The sequence below is a fragment of the Phacochoerus africanus genome, chromosome 1 (assembly GCF_016906955.1).
Source record: "Phacochoerus africanus isolate WHEZ1 chromosome 1, ROS_Pafr_v1, whole genome shotgun sequence".
Lineage (NCBI taxonomy): Eukaryota > Metazoa > Chordata > Mammalia > Artiodactyla > Suidae > Phacochoerus > Phacochoerus africanus.
In genome coordinates this window covers 250,499,143-250,511,899 of record NC_062544.1, presented here as the reverse complement: position 1 = coordinate 250,511,899, position 12,757 = coordinate 250,499,143, and the positions used below count along the sequence as shown (strand labels likewise).

The window sequence follows — 12,757 nt, the reverse complement described above, 5'->3', positions numbered from 1 at the left end:
TTAATTCTTTTAAATTTATTTTAAGCTCCACAAAATTTAGAATAAGTGGTTATGCATATGAAGAAATATTATCAGCTTGAAATATTAACAGTTATAATAGAGACTACTGAAATAAATATTTTCTTATGTTTATTGGTTTAGTCACAAATTTTGATTAGTAAGTTGTTAGTGTAAATTCTTACACCTCTAGTGAAATGCACTAGAAATCCACATTAGATATTCCAACAAAATACTAGTATTTTTTTTTTTTTTTAAGATGTTACCTAGTAGCCTCAGGCGATCTCTAGGACTTTTTTAGTTCCTGAGAAAAGTGTCAATTAGTTCCAATTTTGATGATGATATTCATGACTTGGTTTCTTATATAATATAATTTGGGGTGGGAAATTTGGTGACATGTTTCGTCAGGATATAGACAAAGAGCAATATACTCAGCATTCTATACCACTGTGTCTAAATGTGACAGTCTGTCAATGCCAACACATTTAAATAGAAAGTTAAAAAAATCCATTTTATGACTATCTCTGTAATTTCAAACATAATATTCAGATCCTTAGAAGCATTTCAGTGTCTGACTAGCTGAACTTTTAGGGTTTGTGTTTGTATTTTGATGGTAACAGTTTTTGGTTATATTGATTGTGCCAAGAAAGTAAGAGTCATATTAAGTTTAAATCTCCTTAGGTAAAATAATATCTGGAATACTGTGTCCAGTCATTGGACCCATTTGAGGAAAATATTGTTAAGCTGAGGTGTACCCATACAACAATGACCAGGACAGCAAGAGAACTTCATACCAAGGGAAGAAAGATGAGGGCTGCTGAGAAGTTCAAATTTAAGAAGAGAATTGTTGATTAAGAAAAATTGTTTTTTTGTGTTTTTTTAAAAAAGTAATATTGAATTAATTGTCCTATGGATGAGACTCTAACCTGAGTCTATAAGGCACAAAAATAATTAAAATCAGTAAAGTTACCAAGAAATTCAATATGAGATAGAATTCTTTGAAAATTATAGCTGTCTGAAATTAGAATGCATTACTGTTGTTAGATGTCTTTAAAGAGCAGATGATGCAAGCTGCCTGGGAGACTATAGAATTGGATAAGGAATCCTCTGTAGGCTTATGTGATTTTGATGTTCTATGAATTTAGTAACTGAAAGTGAATTTAGTAGCTGAAACATTTCCTTGTGATGAAGTTTTCCAAAATGTTTCAATGTTCCAAATATTCAAGACAGGAATCTACTGAGTTGAAACATATGAAATTGCCAGTCTTACAAGTTCAAAATGATTGAATAGTAGCAATTGTGTGCAGTTTCATTTACATCCACAATTTTCTAGTCTCTAAGATAGAAATGAGTGGCCAAAAAGAATAAAAATGCTTCTGTTAATCTCCATCTTAGCATTTGCTCATTAAGTAAAGTTGAGACCAAATGCAAGAGATGACATGTACTTAATTATTAGTTGGATTGGCCAAAAATAAAAAATATATATAAAAAAGTAAAGCTAATTGCCAATATAGCAAACTACTTTCACCCAATTCAATTTTCATCGTTGTTCGCCATATAGAGAAACAAACAATATCCAAACCCCAAAACAACGAAAATCATATGAGCCAGTAGTTATGGAAACTCTTTGAAAATTGAGAAGTACTATAAAATTTATGCTATATCTTTAAGGATACTAGTTTTTATGCAGTATTAAGCAGGGCATGATAAATTAATTTACAAGGATATCATATAAGGAAAGTAAGACTGAGTAAAAGAGAAAAAATGGGGAAAAATAATAGTAGGTGGTAACCACAGTAAACAGGAGTCAGGACATTGGCACTCAGTCCCAACTGTCACTAATTCTTTTAGTGATTCAGATTAAGGCATGAAATATCTCATGGCCTGAATTGGCTCATCTGTAACATGAATGGATTGTACTAATTGACCACCACATCAGTCTAGGCTTCTGAATCAATCCTAAAATTTTGAATTGTTTGAAAATATTTGGGAATCAAAAATATAGCAATCTATAAAATGCTAAGAAGAAGAAATTTAATAAGAAATCAATATTTTTTATGAATAAATTAATGGTGAAAAATATTTAGAGGCCAAATTATTACTGAAGGACTTAAACCATGAGAAAAAAATGTGCACATGATGCTATTGTGTGTGTGTGTCTTTTTGTATTTTGGTTAAATATCAATGCCTTGTTGAGTTTGTTACTATAGTAACCTTGAGAATATTTCTTTTAGATCTCTGCAGGAACTAATTGACCTATGACCCCAGGTTCTGTGTTCTGAAACCCATCACTGTGGTTGGTGTTGTTGAAACACCATTTCCCATTAGATGCTCCCAGCCAGTGACTAAACATGGCAGGATATGAAGGCATATGACTTCTCTGATGGTCATTCTCTTTAAGAATATCAGAAGACCTGGCAAATTTTCCTTAAAATTTAATTGCATTTAAAAATTCTTCATTCAATTTTCCTTCTTTCTCTCTTTCACTCAGGGTAAGCCTGCCTAAAACCTGATAGACCCAGCTTATCATGGCTCCCATCTCATTAACCAACACAAGCATGTTCTCCTATAAATCCCTTGCATGTATAATCCATCTCTTACTTCTTCCTGGAAGATCTGGAATAAGAGGTCACTTAGATCTTTTCCATTTCATTTAGCATAGTTATCTATATAAATTGGAGATAATAATGCCTAATTTATTTGGTTGATACTAAAATTATATCATTAATGAAAATATAGCACTATGCTTACACAATTTATTATTATGCTCTAAACAAACTAGACAGCTTAGATTTTTGGTCCCAACATTCTTATTCAAATTATGTCCTCAACAAATTACCCTCCTTTTATAAATATCTATTTCCTATATCACTTAGAACAATCATTAAGGCTATCTCTTTCATAAAACTTTAAAATTTATTTTTTTCTTCATCAAAACTACCACTACACTTAAAAAATATTTTTTCTTGATTGCCCTTTCTTTCTTTCTTTCTTTCTTTCTTTCTTTCTTTCTTTCTTTCTTTCTTTCTTTCTTTCTTTCTCTTTCTTTCTCTTCTTTCCTTCCTTTCTGCCTTCCTTTCTTTCATGGCTGCATCCACAGCATATGGAATTTTCTGGACCAAGGATTGAATCTGAGCTGAAGCTGCGATCCTGGCAAATGCAGTAGTATTCTTAACCCACTGCACCACAAATGGGGACTCATCTTGCTTTATTTTTCATCTTCCCTATTCTGTATGGAAAATGTAATGTGGTCAGGGTTTCTGACTGACCAATATTTATATTTCTGGGAATCTGGAACCTAAGTTATCAGTAAATTCTAGTTAAATTAAACAAAAAAATGTTTGCTGGTAGTCAGGGGTCATATTAATAGAATTTGATTGTAGAAAATTTGTTTATTCTGTTAAGAGCAATGAGAAAACATTTATAGTTCTAAGCACAAATTGACAAAACAGGATATGTGTCTTATTTTGAATGCCATGGACACTCTGTGGAGAAGATATTGGAGTTGGGACTTAAATTATGTTCTGACAAAGATATACAATTGCCCTTTACCTATTACCATTGTACATTACTAATAAAGCATTCTATCTCTTTATAAGCACTCTATCCATTATTTTCAGCATTAATAATGAGTCGGTAAGCTAACTTGTGATATTAAACTGATGAAAAAGACATTGGGGTCTCAGGAAATAATGACATTTCTCATATTTAACCCAGATTGGTCACTGTGATGTTGGGAAATCATTTCAGACTGGCAGTAGCAGAGATTAGGCAATAAAAATATAATGGGGGTTCCTCCTTCCCAGGCTCTAGCCTAGCCTGAAAAATGGCACATTTAAAAACTTACAAGATTTATTCCCTTTTACAAAAAGGATTTATTTCTTGTTTCCTCATCAAGGAGTATATTATAAAGAAATCTTAGGCTCAGACGTACCATGATAGCCTTCAGAGATCTTGGTATTTGTTTTAAATACTGTGACTTCATTATTTGGTTGGATGTGGAATGTTAAACTATCAAATGTGAAGAAATGAGAATACAAAACATATTGCAAAGCTAAGCCTAAATGACACTGTCTCACATTATCTATGGTTCTTATTCCCTCCATTAGTGCAAGTAATCGAGTGTTTGAATTTGAAAGTGCAAGTTTATCTCATTGTTCCATTATAGGTAATAAAAATGACCTATGTGAGGATATTAGATTAGTGATTTTACTTAGTATTCACCTTATGCTTAGAAGGTGTGAAATTGTTAACTCATTCAAATTAAGTCATTATCCAGTTATGTAACAAATAGACTTCTGCTTAAAAAGCTTAACTAAGCAGGTGCAGAGAGAAAGGAGCAGCTCCATCAAATGCTTCAGGAGACCCTTTCGACTGCTGTTCTTTATTTTTACGTCTCATTAACAGCAGTATTAACAATCACATACTGCTCATAGAGGGAAAATTGGAAGATATTAAGCATTATGTATAATCCCATTAAAAATATTTTAAATATAAGAAAGAGTTGGCATTTTTGTTTGTTTGCTTTTTAATCTGTAGCCTCATGTCATTTTGAACCTTCTTGTTGTTAATAGGTAGACATATGAAGAATTCTGATATACCAGTTTGCTCAGGTTACCACAACATGATAACATGAACTCAGTTGCTTAAACAGCAGGGATTAATTTTTTCAGTTTTGGATACTAAAAGTTCAAGATCAAAATATTGTCAGGTTTGATTTTTTCTGAGGCCTCTCTCTGTGCATTATGCATGGCCACCTTTCTCACTGTGTCCTCAGGTCTGTGTACTTTCTCCATACTAATTCTTTTTTTCTTGTAAGGACACCAATTATGTTGGATTAGGGCCCATCCACAGGACCTAATATTACCTTAATTACCTCTTTAAAGGCTTTATCTCCAAATACAGTCACCTCCTGAGGTACTGGGGACTTAAAACATATGAATTTTTGGGGGAAACACAATTCAGCTCATAAAAACTGGGAATTTTTTTTTTTTTTGCATATTAGATGTACATGTATTAAATTACATTTTTCTTTATTTGAAAAGTATCCTTAATCCATATGAGAGAGAAGCTTAATAGTGGTATCAGCTATGACATTGCTGTATCAACTCTTTAGATTTCCATAGCTACATACTTTTCTATATTTTAGAGAGCTATTTGGAGTGTATTTAAACATGGAGTAATCAAAACAGACCAAGTCAGAAGAAAAGAAGAGACTAGATATAAGAAAAGGAAGGAAAATGAGTTCAGGGATGGTCAAACCCAGGTCAGAACCTCTAAGATATTATAGTCAACATCTGTCTTCCTGGGTTCCAGGAAGGACACAGACGTAGGATATTACTTTGAGGAGATTTATTGACCGGTTAGCCAAAAAAAGAGTTAGAGATGGGCAGCTTTTGTTATTCTTTGAGCCCAGACTTCTAAAAAATAAGAGAAAAATGATGTTATTTCTTTTTCAAAAAGGGGATAATAATTGAGGGATTTGTATTTGAAATGTCAGCATATCAGCTTCACAATTCTACTCCCTTGCATTCCTTTCTTTGAAGTGTTTTGTTTCAAGTTTGTTTTGCTTTAGTAATGTCCAATGCAAGAATGAAATGTTCCTTTTATTGATCAACATACTGCATAGTTGCTAATAAATTAAATATTTTTAAAACTGTCAGAGAAAGGAAGATAGGGACATGATCACAAGCAGCTCAGAGATATTTCTTGAAAGGATCAGAGAAGGACTTTATATGGAATATTATGTACCTCATGCAAACTTCTTTAAGAAATTTTCTTCAGAACTTGCATTTGTTTGTGATCTTTACCATGAGTAATCAGAACTTGTACAGTCTCGTTTTGCAGTTCTTCAGTTTAAAAATTATGAAAAGGGAGTTTCTGTTGTGTCTCAGCAGTAATGAACCTGTCTAGTATCCAGGAGGATGCGGGTTTGATCCCTGGCCTTACTCAATGGGTTGGATATCCAGCATTGCCACAAGCTGTGGGCTGTGGGTTAGGTCACAGTGGCTCGGATCCCACATTGCTGTGGCGGTGGCATAGGCTGACAGCTGTAGCTCCAATCTGACCCCTACCCTGGCACTTCCATGTGCCATGGGTGCGGGCCTGAAAGACAAATATATAAATAAAAATTATTAAAAAAAAAAGACGAGCCAAAGGCTGAGAGAAAATATTTCTGAGACATATTTGACAGTAACTTTGTATCCAAATGTATGAAGATATCTCAACAATTAGATAACAAAACAGCCCAATCAAAAAAAAAAAATGGTCAAAAGATCTCAATAGACATCTCACCAAAGATACATGGATGACAAATAAACGTAGAGAAAGATGCCCTATACTATATTACTTCAGGAAATTGCAAATTAATACAACAATGAAACATCACTACACACTCCTATGAATACTAAAACTCCAAGCGCTCATCATACCAAATGCTAGTGAAGATGTGAAATAACAGACACTCTCACTAATTGTAGGTGGTAATGCAAAATCATGCGGATACTTTGGAAGACAGTTTGGCATTTTCTTACAAAGCTAAACAAAGATTTACCATATAACCCAGTGACTGCACTTGTAGATATTTACGCATATTATTTGAACATTTATGTCTACCCAAAAACCTATGCACCAGTATTTAGAGCAGCTTTGTTTATAATTGCCAAAATTGGAAGCAACCAAGATGGCCTCTAATAGTTAAATGTATAAATGTATTAACAGACTGTGATACAACCTTATAAGGGAATATTATTCAGTGATAAGAATATATGAGCTATCAAACCACAAGAAGACATGGAGGAATCTTTAAATACATCTTACTAAGTAAAAGAAGCTAATCTGAAAAGGCTACTTACTATATGATTCCAACTATATGACATTTTGGAAAGCTATAGGGATAGTAATAAGATTGATGATTGTCAGGAGTTGAGGGGGGTGGAGAAATACATAGAGTATGGGGAATCTATAGGTCATAGAAACTATTCTATAGGATCATATAATGGTGGTTATATGACTATGTATTCATCAAAATTCATCGACATTTTACAACACAGAGACTGGGTAAAGGATCTAGTGTTGCTGCAGCTGTGATAGAGGCCGCAACTGGCTTGGATCTGATCTGTGGACAAGGAGTTTAAGTTTTCTGTAAACTTAAAATTATTTTTTAAAATAGTTTATTAAATGTATGTTGGAAACACAAAATGCTTTAATCTAATTTCTACTTTTCTGTCCAATGATGACACTTTTTCATTGCTTTATGTATATTAGAGAAATAGGATACATTTGATTAATTTTTACTGACAATGTTCAGAGATGCAACCTTTTCTTTATTTCGACTTTATTAATTGTGGATCTTGAGAAACAAGAGGTAGAAACAAAACACACAGTGGCTTAGGAAGGCTCTTTCTTTAAAAATTAAATGTGGGAGTTCACATTGTGGCTCAGCATAAATGAATCTAAATAGCATCCATGAGGATGCAGGTTCAATTCCTGGCCCCACTCAGTGGGTTAAGGATCCGGCATTTCCATGAGCTGTGTGTAGGTCACAGACACGACTCAGATCTGGCATTGCTGTGGCTGTGGCATAGGCCCTAAAAAGACCAAAAAAAAAAAAAATTAAAGGTGGTATTGCTAATCCTGACTTGTTTCACAAAATATATTATTAGTCAAATTGGAAATATGAATAACTATTAATAAAATCTAATAAAATAATTCAAATAATTAAATCAATAGTAGAAATATTTACTCATAAAATCATATCATTATTTAACAAATATTATAAGTATTATACCACTCTCAGCAAACCAATATACAATGAGTGATACCCAGCACTTCGCACTAACACATGCCAAACACCATTCTAAAGTTCTGTATGGATTACCTCAGTTAATCCTCAAAATTTACCATCTAATTAAACACTATTATCCCTATTTTACAGATAAAGTGCCTGGATTATACAGAAGTTAGTAAATTTTCCAAAGTTCCACAGATAGCCACTGGTGGAACAAGGATTTGAACTTTGATTATAAAGCCCCAACACTAAACATTTAACTGCCATATGTTACCTTCCACATTGATTATTGCAGCCTCTCTTTTATTTCAAACACTTAACATATATATGACATTGAGATTAAATGTCTACATATGGAATATCGAATGAGCAGTATAATTTAGTATAGTGTTTATAGAATTAAACATTTTGTTAACTATGAAACTGTAAAAATATAAACCAGCCCCTTTACATTTGTAAAAAACATACATTTCTGTGCTATGGACTTGAGATTTCCAAACAGCTCTATATAAGAATAGAATCTTTCTCTTATGTTGTAGATATCCTAAAATGCCTTAAATATGGACATGTAGTAAGTACTGATCAGTTATGGTGATTTATATAATCTAAGCTTTTATTATGCAATACATAACTTTGCTCAGGAACACAAATTTCAGTTTTGTGCCAATACACTATATTCATGTAAAAATAATGAATTGTTAATCCCATGGACGGAGCATGAAATATTCCCATTAAACAACTGTAAAAAAATACAGTGGAATAAAATGTATTAATTCAAAACCTAGTCTGGACTAACCAGCTCTGTCTGCATAGTGATCACGGGGTGTGGCAATCATACCACCATTTTCTCTCTCAAGATTGAGTGCCTGGATTATATTATTATCAGTGACTCCTAGTGATTTGTCTCTGTCTCTGTCTCTTTCTTTCATTCTTCTGACTGTACAATCTGCAGCAAAGTGAAATAGAGGCCAAATTTCTAAACTGAAAAAATAGTCACATCCCACTTTGAGATGAAATCAAATATAGAATCTGTCATGTGGATGGCTCTTTGACACTTCCCCTGTAATAACAATGAACATTTTCAGAACATAGTCATTTGCTATATTGCTTTTTGATCATCTGTTGCCTGCCATCATGGATGTCTGAGTGACGGTTGGCCTCCTGGGATCTCTGTGCCTTGGAGTCTGTTTGAATGATAAAAATCTGATAGCGAAACACTAAATTCTAATTATTTATGGGTTCTTTTGGCATGGAATGTCAAAAAATCACCAAATGATGTCTTCCAAAACCTGATAATAAGTGTCCATGCTGTACTTTGGTGTGAGAATTATCAATTGCCAATTATCAATTACAAAGAATTTGCAAATCACAAAATTGATGTGCTATTAAGAGGACTCTCTTGGATTCAATTTGCTCACCTTTCAATAACTGACTTAATATTTATAGACATTCATTTGATAATCTGTAGTATATAATCTCATTAACATCCTCAAAAGTTATATTACCTTATATTACCTTTCTTACCTTGTTGAAACCTGGCTGGCATTGGGAGGTCTCTGCTGTTATGCTGCCTCAGTTTTTTCAGGATAGATGATGTTATTCCCAGGGCACTGTGGGAGAAACACAGTGCAGCTCAGAGTTGACCCGGTTGATCATCCATCTATAGTAGCACTAGCTCCTTATTGAACTCCCCACTGCTTCTCCCCACAAAGGATCAAATACCTCTCTCACCTCGTGTTCTTATATATATATCAATATAAATTATTAGAACTATTTGTCTTTCTCACTTCTGTAGCATCTCTTACATTATAATTGGAAGAGAAATTAAGATGTCCATTCTAGGAATAACTAACTATATAAAGTGGGCAGAATATTTAAATGAAACTGGAGATTTTTTTGGTATCTTAATTATATTAAAATATTTCAGTTGCATATTTTTTCTAAAGTTTATTTTTAAAGAATATGCAGAATTGTAAAATTAGTTGCAAAAGATGAAAATACATGTTTTTACCACCTAACTGTAATTTTAAACTCCTTTTCAGGTTGTGGTTTAAAAATTTTCAATAAAGTCGCTTATAATATGTTAACTATTAGATAGTTAACATAGTTTGGGGACATGTGAAAGAGCTCCTGTGTGTATAGTTAGCTACACTACAACTGAGTCTTCCCTACCAGCCATCATTGGCTCTTTCTCTATACATATATTATTTTTTTTCAAGGTATTGATGGATTCTGTGTGAGAAAGGTCATTGATGAGGTTGATGTAAATATAATTGGGGGTCTCCATTGACAGAGAAGTTCTTAGCAGGAAGGGCTGTAGAGGCAGAAGTAATATAAAATCCCTTCTCTTAGGAAGTGAGCTTCGGGCATGAATAAGCAACTTAAGCTGTGTACTAGACTCTAAGCAACTCCAGATATATATTTTTTAGAGAATCTAGTATTTAGCAGGCCCTTAAGTAATATTTTTGAATGAATAGCTAATATTTATTAAACAATATTTAATAAGGACCATTATGGCCATTTTAAGAATTAGGTGACTGAGGGTTAGAGATGTTAGCTTTCCTAAGTCCATACAAATACCAAAGATTAGAGAGTAGAATTTAAACTCAGGCCAGCCAAATTACAGAGCATCACAGCTTTTACCTTCCAGACTAGACAGAATGAAGGGAATGCAGGACTGTTGGAAGAGTGAGATCAACTCTTAGTGATAACTGTACCTGCATGTATTAGAAACGTACTTAACTAATACACCATTTCAGTGATTTGTGATTTAAAATAAGAAAAAAAAAATAATTATGAGAATGCTCCTGGTGTTACAGGTAAGGATATTGAGATGCTTGTCTATGTTGCCTCACAGTGATGACAACTTTTCATTCTGTACATAATGGAAAAATTGACTTGAAAAGTGTCTTCTAACTAAGCAAATTCTGATTGATCAAATTAATTCCAGTTTAATCATTACTTAATTCCAAGTCAGAATAATTGCATACCATCTTAATTCTTTCTTTTAAAAGATGTGTTCTCTTTCTCAAAGGTCATGCTTTCTAAAAAATAATATAGATTTAAAGTATAGAATTTTATGCTTTCATTCTACTATGCTTTTATCTATTTTTAATTTTTATTATTTATTTTTTGGACAGGAAAGTAGGATTTATTGGTGGGTGTAAGGAGGGGACATTGCCAGGGTTCTCATGAGTGCAGGGCCCATCATTTGTCCAGGGGGCCATAATTAGGGATGTTTTTGACCCCACAGCCATTGGGGATTATCTGCTTTCTGCCACCATGTTTTCAAATTCATTCATGTTGAATTTAGTAAATCCCCACTTGGAGATGTGGATCTTCTGGCGGCCAAGAAACTTGAGCTTGGTCCTGCATAGGGCCTCACTCACATGCTCCTTGTTCTGCAGCTTGGTGCGGATGGACATTAAGACCTGGCCAATGCAGACCCTGGCCACTGTGTCCTGGGGCATGCCAAAGGTACCACACATACCTGTCTGGAGCCTAGATTGGGGACAACATGCCAATCATACATGTCCACTGGAAAGGGCTGCCTCCAAGGCTCCTTAGGTCAACCTATACAGGCAATAGTTTCATTACAGTACTGAGAAGGCTGCTATTTTCAACCATTGAACAGCAGGCCCCCATGATTTTATCAACATGGAGTAAAGACATATTAATGAGGGAGCATTTTGGAGGCTCTTGAAAATCCTGGTCATTAAATGAACACTGTAGTTGTTTAGAAAATGATTAACATTGTGTAATTCTTTTAAAATTGTCTTTGGATTCTTTTGTTTATTTATTATATTTGGAAAACACTTTGGGCTCTTACACCAGTCTCACTATTTACTACTACTGTGTGTTTTCTCAATTTAAAGATAGAAGTGATAATGGTATTTCTTTGTAGGGCTACTGTGAGTGTTAACTGCAACAGTGTTCATGAAAAATCTCTTCTGACTTGATACATTATAAGTTCAAGAAATGTAGTTGTTTTACCAAAAAAAATGTAAATAAAGAAATAAAATAAAGGCATCTACTATTGTAGTGTATTAATTTCTAGAAGAGAGGAAAAAACCCTGTAACTCTCTAGAATTTTCCTTAAAAAACTTACCAGCTTGGGAGTTCCCGTCGTGGTTCAGTGGTTAACAAATCCGACTAGGAACCATGAGGTTGTGGCTTCAATCCCTGGCATTGCTCAGTGTGATAAGGATCCAGTGTTGCCGTGAACTGTGGTGTAGGTCACAGATGCAGCTCGGATCCCGCGTTGCTGTGGCTCTGGTGTAGGCCGGTGGCTACAGCTCCGATTCGACCCCTAGCCTGGAAACCTCCATATGCCACGGGAGTGGCTCTAGGAAAGACAAAAAAACAAAACAAAAGAAAACAAAACAAACAAACTTACCAGCTTGCCAAAATGTGCATCCTAGAGAGGGATAGAATCCCATTTTAATGAATATGTAATAAACCACAATTTCCGTAAGTTATTTTTCACTTCTCATGTCAAATTTTGTATTTTTCAGCTCCAACCATTCTCATCATTTTAATACCTATTTATGGCAGAAAAAAATAAATGATAGAGAAAGAATTCTGGAAAGTAAACAGTGTGGTCTCAGACCAGTGAAGGAGAGCAGCTTGTGGTGGTTCAGCTCCCGGAGGTTAGAGAAGTGAAGTTATAGCTTCCCTTGGGATAACCTGTCTTTCCTCTGAGCTCTTTGAATGTAGGGAAGGGCCCAAAGGGAAAAGTCAACCAGCCCACTCAATAGCTTGGATGACAGTGAACAAATGCTTGACTGGAACATTTGTTTTAATGAAGTAATTTAAGAAAATATTGTCTAAGGTAATGCACTTGGAATATTAACATACTGTGTTCTGGCAGCTGTTGATTATTTCCTGCCACATAAAGACCTTCCTAAAATCTTAACAATGTAAAATTCTCAAATATAATTTACTCTGAAAAATTGCCATATATATATATAT

General features: G+C 34.1%; 1 protein-coding gene and 1 pseudogene across 2 annotated transcripts in view; one reads left to right on the top strand and one right to left on the bottom strand.

The window, feature by feature from the left end:
- The window catches only part of CADM2 (cell adhesion molecule 2), a 1,078,779-nt gene that overhangs the window by 243,954 nt on the left and 822,068 nt on the right, over positions 1 to 12,757 (top strand). The gene's annotated exons all lie outside the window — the stretch shown is intronic.
- On the bottom strand, positions 11,332 to 11,420 carry LOC125114377 (uncharacterized; annotated as a pseudogene).